The following is a 19885-nucleotide window of genomic DNA, read 5'->3' as shown; positions in this document are numbered from 1 at the left end:
AACCCTAATCCTAACCCTTATCCTAACCCTCCCACTTAACCTGAACTTCACACTAATACTAACCCTGTTCGTAAATCTAACCCTAAACATAACCCCTAACCCTAATCCAAACCCTAAACCTGACCTTAAAAGTAACGTGAGCACAAACCCAAACTCCAGCCCTAACCATAAAAATAACCCTCACCCTAGCCTAAACATCATCCAAACCCTAACCCTAACCTTAGCCCTAACCTAAACCTAAGCAAAACCCTTACCTTAAACCTAACTCTAACCATAACACTAGTCCATCTGAAAACCTAAACCTAACCCTTACGATAGCCCTGAACCTAACCCTAACCCTAAACATAATCCTAATCCTGAACCTAACCCTAACTCTAAACTTGACCCTAAATAGAACACTAGCTCTGACCCTAAATACAACACTAACTCTAACCCTAAACTTGGACGTAAACCTAAATATTACCCTACACCTAACCCTAACCCTAAACCTAACCCTAACTCGAACTCTAACCCTAATCAGAACACTTACCCTAAACCCTCACCTTAACTGTAAAACTAACCGTAACCTTCACTCTAACCCCTAACCGTAGCCCACAACCCTAACCCTAATGCTAACCCTAGCCCTAACCACAACACTAACCTGAAACCCCTAAGCCATAAAGATAACACTAACCCTAACGCAAACCCTAACCCATAACACCAAAACCTAACCTAAACCTTAACACTATCCCTCACCCTAACTCTAACACTAACCCGAAACCTAATCATAAACCTAACCCTAACACTGAACCAAACTTAACCATGACCAGAACCACAATGCCTAACCGAAACCCTCACCCAAACCCTAACCCTAAACTACACCTCTAAACCCTAACACCTTACCATAACCATAATCCTAACTCTACCCAACCCTAACCATAAACCTAACACTCACCCCAACCACAATGCCTAACACAAATCGTAACCCTAACTGTTACACTTAACTTAACCCTAACCTAAAATCTAACCCTAACCCTAAAACTAAACAGAACCCATAAACTTAACCCTAACCCTAAACATAAACTTAACACTAACCTGAAAACGAACCCAAACCTTAGCCATAACCCTAACCCTCACCCTACTTTACTTCACCCTATCCCTAACCTAAAGCTAACCCTAACTTTAACCCTAATCCTACCCCTAAACCTAACCCTAACCTTAACCTTGGCCCATCTGTAACCCTAAACCTAACCCTTATAATAACTCTGACACTAACCCTCGCCCGAAACCTAATTCTAATCCTAACCCTGACCCTAACCCTAACCTAACCTTAACCCTAACTTTAAGCCTACCATAAACTTAACCTAAACCTAACCCCTAACCCAACTCTCACCCTAAACCTAGTCCTAACCCTAACCGTAACAGTTACGCAAAACCCTCACCTTAACTGTAAACGTAAATCTAACTCTTACCGTAACCCTAAACTTAACCCTAATTATAACCCTATCCTAAACCTAACTGAAACACTAACCGCTAACCCTAACTCTAACCCTAATGCTTAGCCTAAACCTAACCTTAACCCTAAACCTAACCTTAACCACTAACCCTAACTCTAACCCTAACCCGAAACCAAACCCTCACACTTAACCAAAATTTCAACCTAACCATAACCCTAAACCTACCCTAACTTCATTCAAACCCTAACCCTAAGCTAAACTAACACTAAACCTAACCCTAAACCTAAATCTAACCCTAACCCTGAATCTAACCTGAACTCTAAACCAAAACCCTAAACCTGACCCTAACATTAATCCAAACACCTACCCCAACCCTAACCCTCATCCTTAACCTAAATTCCACCCTAAACCTAAGCCTAAAGCACTATCACCATACTCTAGCCCTAACTCTAAACCTAACCTAACTCTAACCCTAAACCTTACTGTAACACCCAAAAACATCAGCTTAATGTAAACATAACACTAATCCTCACACGAAACCCTAACCCTAACCCTTTCTCTAACCCTAACCCTATCCCTCATCCTAACCCTAAACCTGACGTTAACCTAACTCTTACCCTAATCTTAAACTTAACCTTAACCTTAACTCTACCCTAACCTTAACCGTAAACCTAACAATAACTCTAAACCTGACCTTAACCCTAACCCTAAACCCTAGCACTAACTCTAAACCTAACCCTAACCTAGCCTTACACTTTACCGTAAACCTAGTCTTAACCCTAACCCGACCGCTACCTTAACCCTAACCTAAACCTAACCCTAACACTAACCTTAACCCTAAATCTAACATTAACCCTGAACCCCACTATTAACTGAAACTTCACCATGACCCTAACTCTAACCCTAACCATAACAATTACCCTAAACCCTCACCTTAACTGTAAACCTAAACCTAACCCTCACCATATCCCCAACCCTCACCCTAACCCCTAACTATATTCCTAACCCTAAACCTAATGCTATCCCTAACCCTAACTGTAACCCTAACACGAACAGTAACCCTAATCTAACACTAACCCTAACATTAACCCTAAACTTAAACCTGCCCTAACCATAAACCTAAAATTAGCACCCTAAACCTAACGTCTAACACTAACCCTAATCCTAACCCTAACCCTAACTCTCACCCTTAACCTGAAGTTCACACTAACCCTAAACCTAAAACTAACCCTAACACTAAACCTAACCCCTAACCCTAAACTGGACCCTAAATCTAACCATAACACTAACCTGAACACAAACCCAAACTCTAGCCCGAACCCTAAAAGTAACCCTCAGCCTATGCTAAACTTCAACCAAATCCTAACCCTAACCATAACCGTAAACGTAAACCTAGCCCAAACCCTAACCTTAAACCTAACTCTAACCGTAAAGCTAGTCCATCTGTAACCCTAAACCTAAGCCTTACAATAGCTCTGAACCTAACCCTAATCCTAAGCCCAACAATAGACCTAATCCTAAACCTAACCCGAACTCTAAACTTGACCCTAAATAGAACACTAACTCTAACACTAAACCAGGACTTAAACCTAAAACTTACCCTGCACCTAACCCTAAACCTAACCCTAACTCTAACTCTAACCCTAATCCTAACACTTGCCCTAAAACCTAACCTTAACTGCAATACTAACTGTAACCCTCACCTAACCCCTAACCGTACCCCCAAAAGCTAACCCTAATGCTATCCCTAACCCTAACCCTAACACTCACCTGAAAACCTAAGCCCTAACGATAACCCTAACCCTACCCCAAAACCTAACCCCTCGCACCAAAGCCTAACCCGAACTCTAACACTAACCCTAAACCTAATCATAAAACTAACCCTAACCCTAAACCAAACCTAACCATGACCAGAACCACAATGCCTAACCGGAAGCCTCACCCAAGCCCTAACCCAAAACTACTCCTCTAATCCCTAACACCTTACCATAACCATAATCCTAACCCTACCCAACCCTAATCCTAAACCTAATCCTCACACCAACCACAATGCCTAACACAAACCGTAAACCTAACCCTAACCGTAACACTGAACTTAACCCTAACCTAAAATCTACCCCTAACCCTAAAAGTAAACACAACCCGTAAACTTATTCCTAACCCTAAACATAACCTTAACACTAACCTGTAAACTCAAGCAAACCTTAGCCATAACCCTAACCCTCACCCTATCTTAAACTTCACCCTATCCCTAATCTAAAGCACACCCTAACTTTAACCCTGACCCTAACCTTAACCTTGGCCCACCTGTAACCCCAAACCTAACCCTTACAATAACTCTGACCCTAACCCTCACCCTAAACCTAATCCTAATCCTAACCCTGACCCTAACCCTAACCAAACCCTAACCCTAACTTTACCCTACCATAAACTTAAACCTAACCCTAACCGGTAACCCGAAATCTAAACCTAACCCTAGCCCTAGCCCTAAACCTAACCCTAACCCTAAATGTAACACTTACCCAAAACCCTCACCTTAACTGTAAACATAAGTCTAACTCTTAACCTAACCCTAAATATAACCCTACCCTAAACCTAACCGAAACACTAACACCTAACTCGAAATCAAATCCTGATCTTTAGCCTAAACCTAACCTTAACCCTAAGCCTAACCCTAACCACTAACCCTAATTCTAACCCTAACCCTAAGCCTGATCCTAAACCGAACCCTAACCCTTACCCTAAACCTGACCCTAACATTAACCGAAACACCTAACCCTAACCCAAACCCTAAACCTAACCCTAACCTTAACCCAAACACCTAACCCTAACGCTAACCCTAACCCTCATCCTTAACATAAATTTCAAGATAAACCTAAGCCTAACCTTAACCCTAAAACTAAACCTAACCCTAAACTATCCCCTAAATATAGCCCTAAACCTAAACCTCATCCTAACCCTAACTACAACCCTGACCTAACCGTAACACTGTAAAACATCAGCTTAAGTGTAAACCTAACACTAACCCTCCCACGAACACCTAACCCTTTCCCTAACCCTAACCCTATCCCTAATCCTAACCTTAACCCTGACCTAAACCTAACACTTACCCTAACGCTAAACTTAACCTTAACTCCACCCTAAAACTAACAAAAACTCTAAACCTGACCCTACCTCTTACCCTAAACCCTAGTACTAGCTCTAACTCTAAACCTAACCCTAACCTAGCCCTACCCTTTACCGTAAACCTAGCCTTAACCCTAACCTTACCCCTACCCTAACCCTAACCCTAACACTAAACTTAACCCTAACTGTAATCTTAACCCTAACCCTTACCCTGACCCTGACTATTAACTGAAACTTCACCCTAAACCTAACCCAAACTCGAACTCGAACCCTAACTATAACACTTACCCTAAACCCTCACCTTAACTGTAAACCTAACCCTAACCCACACCCTAACCACAACCCTCACCCTAACCCCTAACCGTATCCCCAACCCTAAACCTAATGCTATCCCTAACCCTATCCCTAACCCAAACACGAACATTAAACCTAATCTAACCCTAACTCTAACATTAACCCAACCCTAACCATAAACCTAACGTTAGCATCCTAAATCTAACCTCTAACACTAACTATAATCCTAACCCTAATTCTAACTCTTATCCTAACCCTCACCCTTAACCTAAACTTCACACTAACCCTAAACCAAAACATAACCCTAACCCTAAACATAACCCCTAACTCTAACCTGAACCCTAGCCTTGAAGCTAACCTGAACACAAACCCTAACTCTAGCCCTAACCAGAAAAATAACCCTCACCCTATCTTAAACTTCATCCAAACTCTAACACTACCTTAAATCTAAACCTAACCCAAACCCTAACCTTAAACCTACCTCTAACCATAGTGCTAGTCCATCTGTAACCCTAAACCTAACCCTTACAATAGCCCTGAAATTAACCCTAAACCTAATCCTAGCCCTAGACCTAATCCTAACCTAACCCTAACTGCACCCTTGACCCTAAAGAGAACACTAACTCTAACCCTAAACCTGGACCTAAACCTAAATCTTCCCCTACACCTAACCCTAAACCTAAAAATAACTCCAACTCTAACCCTAATCATAACACTTATCCTAAACCCACACTTTAACTGTAAAACTAACCGTAACCCTCACCCTAACCCCTAACCGTATCCCCCAAACCTAAGCCTAATGCAATCCCTAACCTTAACCCTAAAACTAACCTGAAACCCCTGAGCCCTAACGATAACCCTAACTCTAACACAAACCCTAACCCCTAACACCAAAGCCTAATCCAAACCTTAACCCTACCTCTCACCCTAACTCTAACACTAACCCGAAACCTAATCATAAACCTAAACCAAACCCAACCATGACCAGAACCACAATTCCTAACCGGAACCCTCACCCAAACCCTAACCCTAAACTACACCTCTAACCACTAACACCTTACCATAAACCTAATCCTAACCTTTATCCTAACCCTCACCCTTAACCTAAACTTCACACTAACCCTAACCCAAAGCGTAACCCAAACCCTAAACATAACCCCTAACCCAAAACCGAACCCTAAACCTAACCTTAACACTAAGCTGAACACAAAACCAAACTTTAGCCCAAACCATAAAAATAACTCTCACCCTATCCTAAACTTCATCCAAACCCTAACCCTAAACCTAAACCTAACCCAAACCCTATCCTTGAACATAACTCTAACCATAATGCTAGTCCAAATGTAACCCTAAACGTAACACTTACAATAGCCCTGAACCTAACCCTAAACCTAATCCTAACCCTAGACCTAAACCTAACCCTAACCCTAAATCTAACCTTGACCCTAAATTGAACACTGACTCTAACACGAAACCGGCGCCTAAACCTAAATATTGCCCTACACCTAACCATAACCCTAACTCTAACCCTAATGATGACACTTAACCTAAACCCTCACCTAAACTGTAAAAGTAACCGTAACCCTCACCCTAACCCCTAACCGTATCCCCAACCCTAACCCGAATGCTATGCGTAACCCTAACCCTAACACTAACCTGAACCCCTGAGCCCTAACAATAACCCTAACCCTAACCCAAACCCTAACCCCTAACACCAAAGCCTAACCCAAACCTTAACTCTAACTCGAACACTAACCTGAAACCTAATCATAAACCTAACCGTAACCCTAAACCAAACCCAACCATGGTCAGAACCACAATGCTTTGCCAGAACCCTCACCCACCCCTAACCCTAAACTACACTTCTAACCCCTAACACCTTACCATAACCAGAATCCTAAGCATACACAACCCTAACCCTAAACCTAAACCTCACCCCAACCACAATGCCTAACAGAAACCGTAACCTTAACTGTTACACTAAACTTAACCCTAACCTAAAATCTAACCCTAACCCTAAAACTAAACACAACCCATAAACTTAACCCTAACCCTAAACATAACCTTAACACTAACCTGAAAACTAACCCAAAAATTAGCCATAACCCTAACCCTCACCCTATCTTAAACTTCATCCTATCCCTAACCTAAAGCTAACCCTAACTTTAACCCTAAACCTAACCCTAACCTTAACCATGGCCCACTTGTAACCCTAAACCTAACCCTTACAATATCTCTGACCCTAACCCTCACCCTAAACCTAATCCTAACCCTGACCCTAACCCTAACCTAACCTTAACCTAACATTAAGGCTACCATAAACTTACACCTAACCCTAATCTCTAACCCTAACTCTAACTGTAACCCTAGCCCTAACCCTAACAGTAACACCCAAAACACTCAACTGTAAATGGAACTCTAACTCTTACCCTAACACTATACTTAACCCTAAACAGAACCCTACCCTAAACCTTACCGAAACAATAACCCCTAACCCTAACTCTAAACCTAATTATTAGCCTAAACCTAAACTTAACCTTAAACCTAATCCTAAACACTCACCCGAACTCTAACCCTAACCCTAAACCTAAAACAAACCCTCACCCTTCACCAAAATTTCACCCTAACCAGAACGCTAAACCTACCTTAAATTCATTCAAACCCTAACCAAAACTAAAACTAACCCTAACGCTAACACTAACCCCAAACCTGAAACTAAACATAACCTAACCCTAACCCCTAACCCTAAACCTCCTAATTAAAATAAACTTCACACTAAGCCTAACCCTAAAACTAAAAAAACAACCTAAACATGACACTAAATCTCCACCTAACCCTGACCCTAACCCTAACGCTAATCCTAAGCATAAACCTAATCCTAACCCTAACTCTAACCCTAACCCTAACTGTAACACCCTAAAACATCAGCTTAACTGTAAACCTGACACCAACCCTCACACGAATCCCTAACCCATCCCCCAATCCTAACCCTATCCCTAATCCTAGCCCTAACCCTGAACTAAACCTAACCCTTACCCTAACCCTAAAATTAACCCTAACATTAACTCTACCCTAACCCTAAACTTAAGCCTAACAATAACTCTAAACGTAACCCTAACTCTAACCCAGCACTACCCTTTACTGTAAACCTAGCCTTCACTGTAACCTTACCCCTACCGTAACCCTAACCCTAAACCTAACCCTGACACTAACCTTAACCCTAACTCTAACCTTAACCCTAACACTCACTATTAACTGAAACTTCACCCTAACCCTAACTCTAACTCCAACCCTAACCATAACAATTAACCTAAACCCTCTCCTTAATGGTAAACCTAACACTAACACACACCCTAACCCTTAACCGTGTCCCCAACCCTAAACCTAATGCTATCCCTAAACTTATCCCTAACCCTAACTCTAACACGAAGAGTAACCCCAATCTAATCCTAACCCTAACATTAACCTTAAACTTAAGACTAGCCTAACCATAAACCTAAACCTAACACCCTAAACCGAATGTCTAACATTATAATTCTAACCCTAATCCTAACCCTTATCCTAACCCTCCCACTTAACCTGAACTTCACACTAATACTAACCCTGTTCGTAAATCTAACCCTAAACATAACCCCTAACCCTAATCCAAACCCTAAACCTGACCTTAAAAGTAACGTGAGCACAAACCCAAACTCCAGCCCTAACCATAAAAATAACCCTCACCCTAGCCTAAACATCATCCAAACCCTAACCCTAACCTTAGCCCTAACCTAAACCTAAGCAAAACCCTTACCTTAAACCTAACTCTAACCATAACACTAGTCCATCTGAAAACCTAAACCTAACCCTTACGATAGCCCTGAACCTAACCCTAACCCTAAACATAATCCTAATCCTGAACCTAACCCTAACTCTAAACTTGACCCTAAATAGAACACTAGCTCTGACCCTAAATACAACACTAACTCTAACCCTAAACTTGGACGTAAACCTAAATATTACCCTACACCTAACCCTAACCCTAAACCTAACCCTAACTCGAACTCTAACCCTAATCAGAACACTTACCCTAAACCCTCACCTTAACTGTAAAACTAACCGTAGCCTTCACTCTAACCCCTAACCGTAGCCCACAAGCCTAACCCTAATGCTAACCCTAGCCCTAACCACAACACTAACCTGAAACCCCTAAGCCATAAAGATAACACTAACCCTAACGCAAACCCTAACGCATAACACCAAAACCTAACCTAAACCTTAACACTATCCCTCACCCTAACTCTAACACTAACCCGAAACCTAATCATAAACCTAACCCTAACACTGAACCAAACTTAACCATGACCAGAACCACAATGCCTAACCGAAACCCTCACCCAAACCCTAACCCTAAACTACACCTCTAAACCCTAACACCTTACCATAACCATAATCCTAACTCTACCCAACCCTAACCATAAACCTAACACTCACCCCAACCACAATGCCTAACACAAATCGTAACCCTAACTGTTACACTTAACTTAACCCTAACCTAAAATCTAACCCTAACCCTAAAACTAAACAGAACCCATAAACTTAACCCTAACCCTAAACATAAACTTAACACTAACCTGAAAACGAACCCAAACCTTAGCCATAACCCTAACCCTCACCCTACTTTACTTCACCCTATCCCTAACCTAAAGCTAACCCTAACTTTAACCCTAATCCTACCCCTAAACCTAACCCTAACCTTAACCTTGGCCCATCTGTAACCCTAAACCTAACCCTTATAATAACTCTGACACTAACCCTCGCCCGAAACCTAATTCTAATCCTAACCCTGACCCTAACCCTAACCTAACCTTAACCCTAACTTTAAGCCTACCATAAACTTAACCTAAACCTAACCCCTAACCCAACTCTCACCCTAAACCTAGTCCTAACCCTAACCGTAACAGTTACGCAAAACCCTCACCTTAACTGTAAACGTAAATCTAACTCTTACCGTAACCCTAAACTTAACCCTAATTATAACCCTATCCTAAACCTAACTGAAACACTAACCGCTAACCCTAACTCTAACCCTAATGCTTAGCCTAAACCTAACCTTAACCCTAAACCTAACCTTAACCACTAACCCTAACTCTAACCCTAACCCGAAACCAAACCCTCACACTTAACCAAAATTTCAACCTAACCATAACCCTAAACCTACCCTAACTTCATTCAAACCCTAACCCTAAGCTAAACTAACACTAAACCTAACCCTAAACCTAAATCTAACCCTAACCCTGAATCTAACCTGAACTCTAAACCAAAACCCTAAACCTGACCCTAACATTAATCCAAACACCTACCCCAACCCTAACCCTCATCCTTAACCTAAATTCCACCCTAAACCTAAGCCTAAAGCACTATCACCATACTCTAGCCCTAACTCTAAACCTAACCTAACTCTAACCCTAAACCTTACTGTAACACCCAAAAACATCAGCTTAATGTAAACATAACACTAATCCTCACACGAAACCCTAACCCTAACCCTTTCTCTAACCCTAACCCTATCCCTCATCCTAACCCTAAACCTGACGTTAACCTAACTCTTACCCTAATCTTAAACTTAACCTTAACCTTAACTCTACCCTAACCTTAACCGTAAACCTAACAATAACTCTAAACCTGACCTTAACCCTAACCCTAAACCCTAGCACTAACTCTAAACCTAACCCTAACCTAGCCTTACACTTTACCGTAAACCTAGTCTTAACCCTAACCCGACCGCTACCTTAACCCTAACCTAAACCTAACCCTAACACTAACCTTAACCCTAAATCTAACATTAACCCTGAACCCCACTATTAACTGAAACTTCACCATGACCCTAACTCTAACCCTAACCATAACAATTACCCTAAACCCTCACCTTAACTGTAAACCTAAACCTAACCCTCACCATATCCCCAACCCTCACCCTAACCCCTAACTATATTCCTAACCCTAAACCTAATGCTATCCCTAACCCTAACTGTAACCCTAACACGAACAGTAACCCTAATCTAACACTAACCCTAACATTAACCCTAAACTTAAACCTGCCCTAACCATAAACCTAAAATTAGCACCCTAAACCTAACGTCTAACACTAACCCTAATCCTAACCCTAACCCTAACTCTCACCCTTAACCTGAAGTTCACACTAACCCTAAACCTAAAACTAACCCTAACACTAAACCTAACCCCTAACCCTAAACTGGACCCTAAATCTAACCATAACACTAACCTGAACACAAACCCAAACTCTAGCCCGAACCCTAAAAGTAACCCTCAGCCTATGCTAAACTTCAACCAAATCCTAACCCTAACCATAACCGTAAACGTAAACCTAGCCCAAACCCTAACCTTAAACCTAACTCTAACCGTAAAGCTAGTCCATCTGTAACCCTAAACCTAAGCCTTACAATAGCTCTGAACCTAACCCTAATCCTAAGCCCAACAATAGACCTAATCCTAAACCTAACCCGAACTCTAAACTTGACCCTAAATAGAACACTAACTCTAACACTAAACCAGGACTTAAACCTAAAACTTACCCTGCACCTAACCCTAAACCTAACCCTAACTCTAACTCTAACCCTAATCCTAACACTTGCCCTAAAACCTAACCTTAACTGCAATACTAACTGTAACCCTCACCTAACCCCTAACCGTACCCCCAAAAGCTAACCCTAATGCTATCCCTAACCCTAACCCTAACACTCACCTGAAAACCTAAGCCCTAACGATAACCCTAACCCTAACCCAAAACCTAACCCCTAGCACCAAAGCCTAACCCTAACTCTAACACTAACCCTAAACCTAATCATAAAACTAACCCTAACCCTAAACCAAACCTAACCATGACCAGAACCACAATGCCTAACCGGAAGCCTCACCCAAGCCCTAACCCAAAACTACTCCTCTAATCCCTAACACCTTACCATAACCATAATCCTAACCCTACCCAACCCTAATCCTAAACCTAATCCTCACACCAACCACAATGCCTAACACAAACCGTAAACCTAACCCTAACCGTAACACTGAACTTAACCCTAACCTAAAATCTACCCCTAACCCTAAAAGTAAACACAACCCGTAAACTTATTCCTAACCCTAAACATAACCTTAACACTAACCTGTAAACTCAAGCAAACCTTAGCCATAACCCTAACCCTCACCCTATCTTAAACTTCACCCTATCCCTAATCTAAAGCACACCCTAACTTTAACCCTGACCCTAACCTTAACCTTGGCCCACCTGTAACCCCAAACCTAACCCTTACAATAACTCTGACCCTAACCCTCACCCTAAACCTAATCCTAATCCTAACTCTGACCCTAACCCTAACCAAACCCTAACCCTAACTTTACCCTACCATAAACTTAAACCTAACCCTAACCGGTAACCCGAAATCTAAACCTAACCCTAGCCCTAGCCCTAAACCTAACCCTAACCCTAAATGTAACACTTACCCAAAACCCTCACCTTAACTGTAAACATAAGTCTAACTCTTAACCTAACCCTAAATATAACCCTACCCTAAACCTAACCGAAACACTAACACCTAACTCGAAATCAAATCCTGATCTTTAGCCTAAACCTAACCTTAACCCTAAGCCTAACCCTAACCACTAACCCTAATTCTAACCCTAACCCTAAGCCTGATCCTAAACCGAACCCTAACCCTTACCCTAAACCTGACCCTAACATTAACCGAAACACCTAACCCTAACCCAAACCCTAAACCTAACCCTAACCTTAACCCAAACACCTAACCCTAACGCTAACCCTAACCCTCATCCTTAACATAAATTTCAAGATAAACCTAAGCCTAACCTTAACCCTAAAACTAAACCTAACCCTAAACTATCCCCTAAATATAGCCCTAAACCTAAACCTCATCCTAACCCTAACTACAACCCTGACCTAACCGTAACACTGTAAAACATCAGCTTAAGTGTAAACCTAACACTAACCCTCCCACGAACACCTAACCCTTTCCCTAACCCTAACCCTATCCCTAATCCTAACCTTAACCCTGACCTAAACCTAACACTTACCCTAACGCTAAACTTAACCTTAACTCCACCCTAAAACTAACAAAAACTCTAAACCTGACCCTACCTCTTACCCTAAACCCTAGTACTAGCTCTAACTCTAAACCTAACCCTAACCTAGCCCTACCCTTTACCGTAAACCTAGCCTTAACCCTAACCTTACCCCTACCCTAACCCTAACCCTAACACTAAACTTAACCCTAACTGTAATCTTAACCCTAACCCTTACCCTGACCCTGACTATTAACTGAAACTTCACCCTAAACCTAACCCAAACTCGAACTCGAACCCTAACTATAACACTTACCCTAAACCCTCACCTTAACTGTAAACCTAACCCTAACCCACACCCTAACCACAACCCTCACCCTAACCCCTAACCGTATCCCCAACCCTAAACCTAATGCTATCCCTAACCCTATCCCTAACCCAAACACGAACATTAAACCTAATCTAACCCTAACTCTAACATTAACCCAACCCTAACCATAAACCTAACGTTAGCATCCTAAATCTAACCTCTAACACTAACTATAATCCTAACCCTAATTCTAACTCTTATCCTAACCCTCACCCTTAACCTAAACTTCACACTAACCCTAAACCAAAACATAACCCTAACCCTAAACATAACCCCTAACTCTAACCTGAACCCTAGCCTTGAAGCTAACCTGAACACAAACCCTAACTCTAGCCCTAACCAGAAAAATAACCCTCACCCTATCTTAAACTTCATCCAAACTCTAACACTACCTTAAATCTAAACCTAACCCAAACCCTAACCTTAAACCTACCTCTAACCATAGTGCTAGTCCATCTGTAACCCTAAACCTAACCCTTACAATAGCCCTGAAATTAACCCTAAACCTAATCCTAGCCCTAGACCTAATCCTAACCTAACCCTAACTGCACCCTTGACCCTAAAGAGAACACTAACTCTAACCCTAAACCTGGACCTAAACCTAAATCTTCCCCTACACCTAACCCTAAACCTAAAAATAACTCCAACTCTAACCCTAATCATAACACTTATCCTAAACCCACACTTTAACTGTAAAACTAACCGTAACCCTCACCCTAACCCCTAACCGTATCCCCCAAACCTAAGCCTAATGCAATCCCTAACCTTAACCCTAAAACTAACCTGAAACCCCTGAGCCCTAACGATAACCCTAACTCTAACACAAACCCTAACCCCTAACACCAAAGCCTAATCCAAACCTTAACCCTACCTCTCACCCTAACTCTAACACTAACCCGAAACCTAATCATAAACCTAAACCAAACCCAACCATGACCAGAACCACAATTCCTAACCGGAACCCTCACCCAAACCCTAACCCTAAACTACACCTCTAACCACTAACACCTTACCATAAACCTAATCCTAACCTTTATCCTAACCCTCACCCTTAACCTAAACTTCACACTAACCCTAACCCAAAGCGTAACCCAAACCCTAAACATAACCCCTAACCCAAAACCAAACCCTAAACCTAACCTTAACACTAAGCTGAACACAAAACCAAACTTTAGCCCAAACCATAAAAATAACTCTCACCCTATCCTAAACTTCATCCAAACCCTAACCCTAAACCTAAACCTAACCCAAACCCTATCCTTGAACATAACTCTAACCATAATGCTAGTCCAAATGTAACCCTAAACGTAACACTTACAATAGCCCTGAACCTAACCCTAAACCTAATCCTAACCCTAGACCTAAACCTAACCCTAACCCTAAATCTAACCTTGACCCTAAATTGAACACTGACTCTAACACGAAACCGGCGCCTAAACCTAAATATTGCCCTACACCTAACCATAACCCTAACTCTAACCCTAATGATGATAACACTTAACCTAAACCCTCACCTAAACTGTAAAAGTAACCGTAACCCTCACCCTAACCCCTAACCGTATCCCCAACCCTAACCCGAATGCTATGCGTAACCCTAACCCTAACACTAACCTGAACCCCTGAGCCCTAACAATAACCCTAACCCTAACCCAAACCCTAACCCCTAACACCAAAGCCTAACCCAAACCTTAACTCTAACTCGAACACTAACCTGAAACCTAATCATAAACCTAACCGTAACCCTAAACCAAACCTAACCATGGTCAGAACCACAATGCTTTGCCAGAACCCTCACCCACCCGTAACCCTAAACTACACTTCTAACCCCTAACACCTTACCATAACCAGAATCCTAAGCATACACAACCCTAACCCTAAACCTAAACCTCACCCCAACCACAATGCCTAACAGAAACCGTAACCTTAACTGTTACACTAAACTTAACCCTAACCTAAAATCTAACCCTAACCCTAAAACTAAACACAACCCATAAACTTAACCCTAACCCTAAACATAACCTTAACACTAACCTGAAAACTAACCCAAAAATTAGCCATAACCCTAACCCTCACCCTATCTTAAACTTCATCCTATCCCTAACCTAAAGCTAACCCTAACTTTAACCCTAAACCTAACCCTAACCTTAACCATGGCCCACTTGTAACCCTAAACCTAACCCTTACAATATCTCTGACCCTAACCCTCACCCTAAATCTAATCCTAACCCTGACCCTAACCCTAACCTAACCTTAACCTAACATTAAGGCTACCATAAACTTACACCTAACCCTAATCTCTAACCCTAACTCTAACTGTAACCCTAGCCCTAACCCTAACAGTAACACCCAAAACACTCAACTGTAAATGGAACTCTAACTCTTACCCTAACACTATACTTAGCCCTAAACAGAACCCTACCCTAAACCTTACCGAAACAATAACCCCTAACCCTAACTCTAAACCTAATCATTAGCCTAAACCTAAACTTAACCTTAAACCTAATCCTAAACACTCACCCGAACTCTAACCCTAACCCTAAACCTAAAACAAACCCTCACCCTTCACCAAAATTTCACCCTAACCAGAACGCTAAACCTACCTTAAATTCATTCAAACCCTAACCAAAACTAAAACTAACCCTAACGCTAACACTAACCCCAAACCTGAAACTAAACATAACCTAACCCTAACCCCTAACCCTAAACCTCCTAATTAAAATAAACTTCACACTAAGCCTAACCCTAAAACTAAAAAACAACCTAAACATGACACTAAATCTCCACCTAACCCTGACCCTAACCCTAACGCTAATCCTAAGCATAAACCTAATCCTAACCCTAACTCTAACCCTAACCCTAACTGTAACACCCTAAAACATCAGCTTAACTGTAAACCTGACACCAACCCTCACACGAATCCCTAACCCATCCCCCAATCCTAACCCTATCCCTAATCCTAGCCCTAACCCTGAACTAAACCTAACCCTTACCCTAACCCTAAAATTAACCCTAACATTAACTCTACCCTAACCCTAAACTTAAGCCTAACAATAACTCTAAACGTAACCCTAACCCTAACCCAGCACTACCCTTTACTGTAAACCTAGCCTTCACTGTAACCTTACCCCTACCGTAACCCTAACCCTAAACCTAACCCTGACACTAACCTTAACTCTAACTCTAACCTTAACCCTAACCCTCACTATTAACTGAAACTTCACCCTAACCCTAACCCTAACTCTAACTCTAACCCTAACCATAACAATTAACCTAAACCCTCTCCTTAATGGTAAACCTAACACTAACACACACCCTAACCCTTAACCGTGTCCCCAACCCTAAACCTAATGCTATCCCTAAACTTATCCCTAACCCTAACTCTAACACGAAGAGTAACCCCAATCTAATCCTAACCCTAACATTAACCTTAAACTTAAGACTAGCCTAACCATAAACCTAAACCTAACACCCTAAACCGAATGTCTAACATTATAATTCTAACCCTAATCCTAACCCTTATCCTAACCCTCCCACTTAACCTGAACTTCACACTAATACTAACCCTGTTCGTAAATCTAACCCTAAACATAACCCCTAACCCTAATCCAAACCCTAAACCTGACCTTAAAAGTAACGTGAGCACAAACCCAAACTCCAGCCCTAACCATAAAAATAACCCTCACCCTAGCCTAAACATCATCCAAACCCTAACCCTAACCTTAGCCCTAACCTAAACCTAAGCAAAACCCTTACCTTAAACCTAACTCTAACCATAACACTAGTCCATCTGAAAACCTAAACCTAACCCTTACGATAGCCCTGAACCTAACCCTAACCCTAAACATAATCCTAATCCTGAACCTAACCCTAACTCTAAACTTGACCCTAAATAGAACACTAGCTCTGACCCTAAATACAACACTAACTCTAACCCTAAACTTGGACGTAAACCTAAATATTACCCTACACCTAACCCTAACCCTAAACCTAACCCTAACTCGAACTCTAACCCTAATCAGAACACTTACCCTAAACCCTCACCTTAACTGTAAAACTAACCGTAACCTTCACTCTAACCCCTAACCGTAGCCCACAACCCTAACCCTAATGCTAACCCTAGCCCTAACCACAACACTAACCTGAAACCCCTAAGCCATAAAGATAACACTAACCCTAACGCAAACCCTAACCCATAACACCAAACCTAACCTAAACCTTAACACTATCCCTCACCCTAACTCTAACACTAACCCGAAACCTAATCATAAACCTAACCCTAACACTGAACCAAACTTAACCATGACCAGAACCACAATGCCTAACCGAAACCCTCACCCAAACCCTAACCCTAAACTACACCTCTAAACCCTAACACCTTACCATAACCATAATCCTAACTCTACCCAACCCTAACCATAAACCTAACACTCACCCCAACCACAATGCCTAACACAAATCGTAACCCTAACTGTTACACTTAACTTAACCCTAACCTAAAATCTAACCCTAACCCTAAAACTAAACAGAACCCATAAACTTAACCCTAACCCTAAACATAAACTTAACACTAACCTGAAAACGAACCCAAACCTTAGCCATAACCCTAACCCTCACCCTACTTTACTTCACCCTATCCCTAACCTAAAGCTAACCCTAACTTTAACCCTAATCCTACCCCTAAACCTAACCCTAACCTTAACCTTGGCCCATCTGTAACCCTAAACCTAACCCTTATAATAACTCTAACACTAACCCTCGCCCGAAACCTAATTCTAATCCTAACCCTGACCCTAACCCTAACCTAACCTTAACCCTAACTTTAAGCCTACCATAAACTTAACCTAAACCTAACCTCTAACCCAACTCTCACCCTAAACCTAGTCCTAACCCTAACCGTAACAGTTACGCAAAACCCTCACCTTAACTGTAAACGTAAATCTAACTCTTACCGTAACCCTAAACTTAACCCTAATTATAACCCTATCCTAAACCTAACTGAAACACTAACCGCTAACCCTAACTCTAACCCTAATGCTTAGCCTAAACCTAACCTTAACCCTAAACCTAACCTTAACCACTAACCCTAACTCTAACCCTAACCCGAAACCAAACCCTCACACTTAACCAAAATTTCAACCTAACCATAACCCTAAACCTACCCTAACTTCATTCAAACCCTAACCCTAAGCTAAACTAACACTAAACCTAACCCTAAACCTAAATCTAACCCTAACCCTGAATCTAACCTGAACTCTAAACCAAAACCCTAAACCTGACCCTAACATTAATCCAAACACCTACCCCAACCCTAACCCTCATCCTTAACCTAAATTCCACCCTAAACCTAAGCCTAAAGCACTATCACCATACTCTAGCCCTAACTCTAAACCTAACCTAACTCTAACCCTAAACCTTACTGTAACACCCAAAACATCAGCTTAATGTAAACATAACACTAATCCTCACACGAAACCCTAACCCTAACCCTTTCTCTAACCCTAACCCTATCCTCATCCTAACCCTAAACCTGACGTTAACCTAACTCTTACCCTAATCTTAAACTTAACCTTAACCTAACTCTACCCTAACCTTAACCGTAAACCTAACAATAACTCTAAACCTGACCTTAACCCTAACCCTAAACCCTAGCACTAACTCTAAACCTAACCCTAACCTAGCCTTACACTTTACCGTAAACCTAGTCTTAACCCTAACCCGACCGCTACCTTAACCCTAACCTAAACCTAACCCTAACACTAACCTTAACCCTAAATCTAACATTAACCCTGAACCCCACTATTAACTGAAACTTCACCATGACCCTAACTCTAACCCTAACCATAACAATTACCCTAAACCCTCACCTTAACTGTAAACCTAAACCTAACCCTCACCATATCCCCAACCCTCACCCTAACCCCTAACTATATTCCTAACCCTAAACCTAATGCTATCCCTAACCCTAACTGTAACCCTAACACGAACAGTAACCCTAATCTAACACTAACCCTAACATTAACCCTAAACTTAAACCTGCCCTAACCATAAACCTAAAATTAGCACCCTAAACCTAACGTCTAACACTAACCCTAATCCTAACCCTAACCCTAACTCTCACCCTTAACCTGAAGTTCACACTAACCCTAAACCTAAAACTAACCCTAACACTAAACCTAACCCCTAACCCTAAACTGGACCCTAAATCTAACCATAACACTAACCTGAACACAAACCCAAACTCTAGCCCGAACCCTAAAAGTAACCCTCAGCCTATGCTAAACTTCAACCAAATCCTAACCCTAACCATAACCGTAAACGTAAACCTAGCCCAAACCCTAACCTTAAACCTAACTCTAACCGTAAAGCTAGTCCATCTGTAACCCTAAACCTAAGCCTTACAATAGCTCTGAACCTAACCCTAATCCTAAGCCCAACAATAGACCTAATCCTAAACCTAACCCGAACTCTAAACTTGACCCTAAATAGAACACTAACTCTAACACTAAACCAGGACTTAAACCTAAAACTTACCCTGCACCTAACCCTAAACCTAACCCTAACTCTAACTCTAATACTATCTCTCTAT

At 41.6% G+C, this 19885-nt stretch overlaps 1 long non-coding RNA gene across 1 annotated transcript; it reads right to left on the bottom strand.

The window, feature by feature from the left end:
* Nucleotides 1–254: 254 nt before the first annotated feature.
* LOC135231762 (uncharacterized) lies at nucleotides 255–18724 on the bottom strand. The gene is made up of 3 exons (XR_010322527.1): nucleotides 18232–18724; nucleotides 9830–13271; nucleotides 255–4876 (listed from the first exon to the last, which is right to left on the bottom strand). It is a non-coding gene; the product is annotated as an uncharacterized LOC135231762 (long non-coding RNA).
* Nucleotides 18725–19885: the final 1161 nt, after the last annotated feature.

The sequence above is a fragment of the Loxodonta africana genome, chromosome 7, assembly GCF_030014295.1.
Source record: "Loxodonta africana isolate mLoxAfr1 chromosome 7, mLoxAfr1.hap2, whole genome shotgun sequence".
Taxonomy (NCBI): Eukaryota; Metazoa; Chordata; class Mammalia; order Proboscidea; family Elephantidae; genus Loxodonta; species Loxodonta africana.
This window is presented reverse-complemented; position numbering and strand designations above follow the sequence as displayed.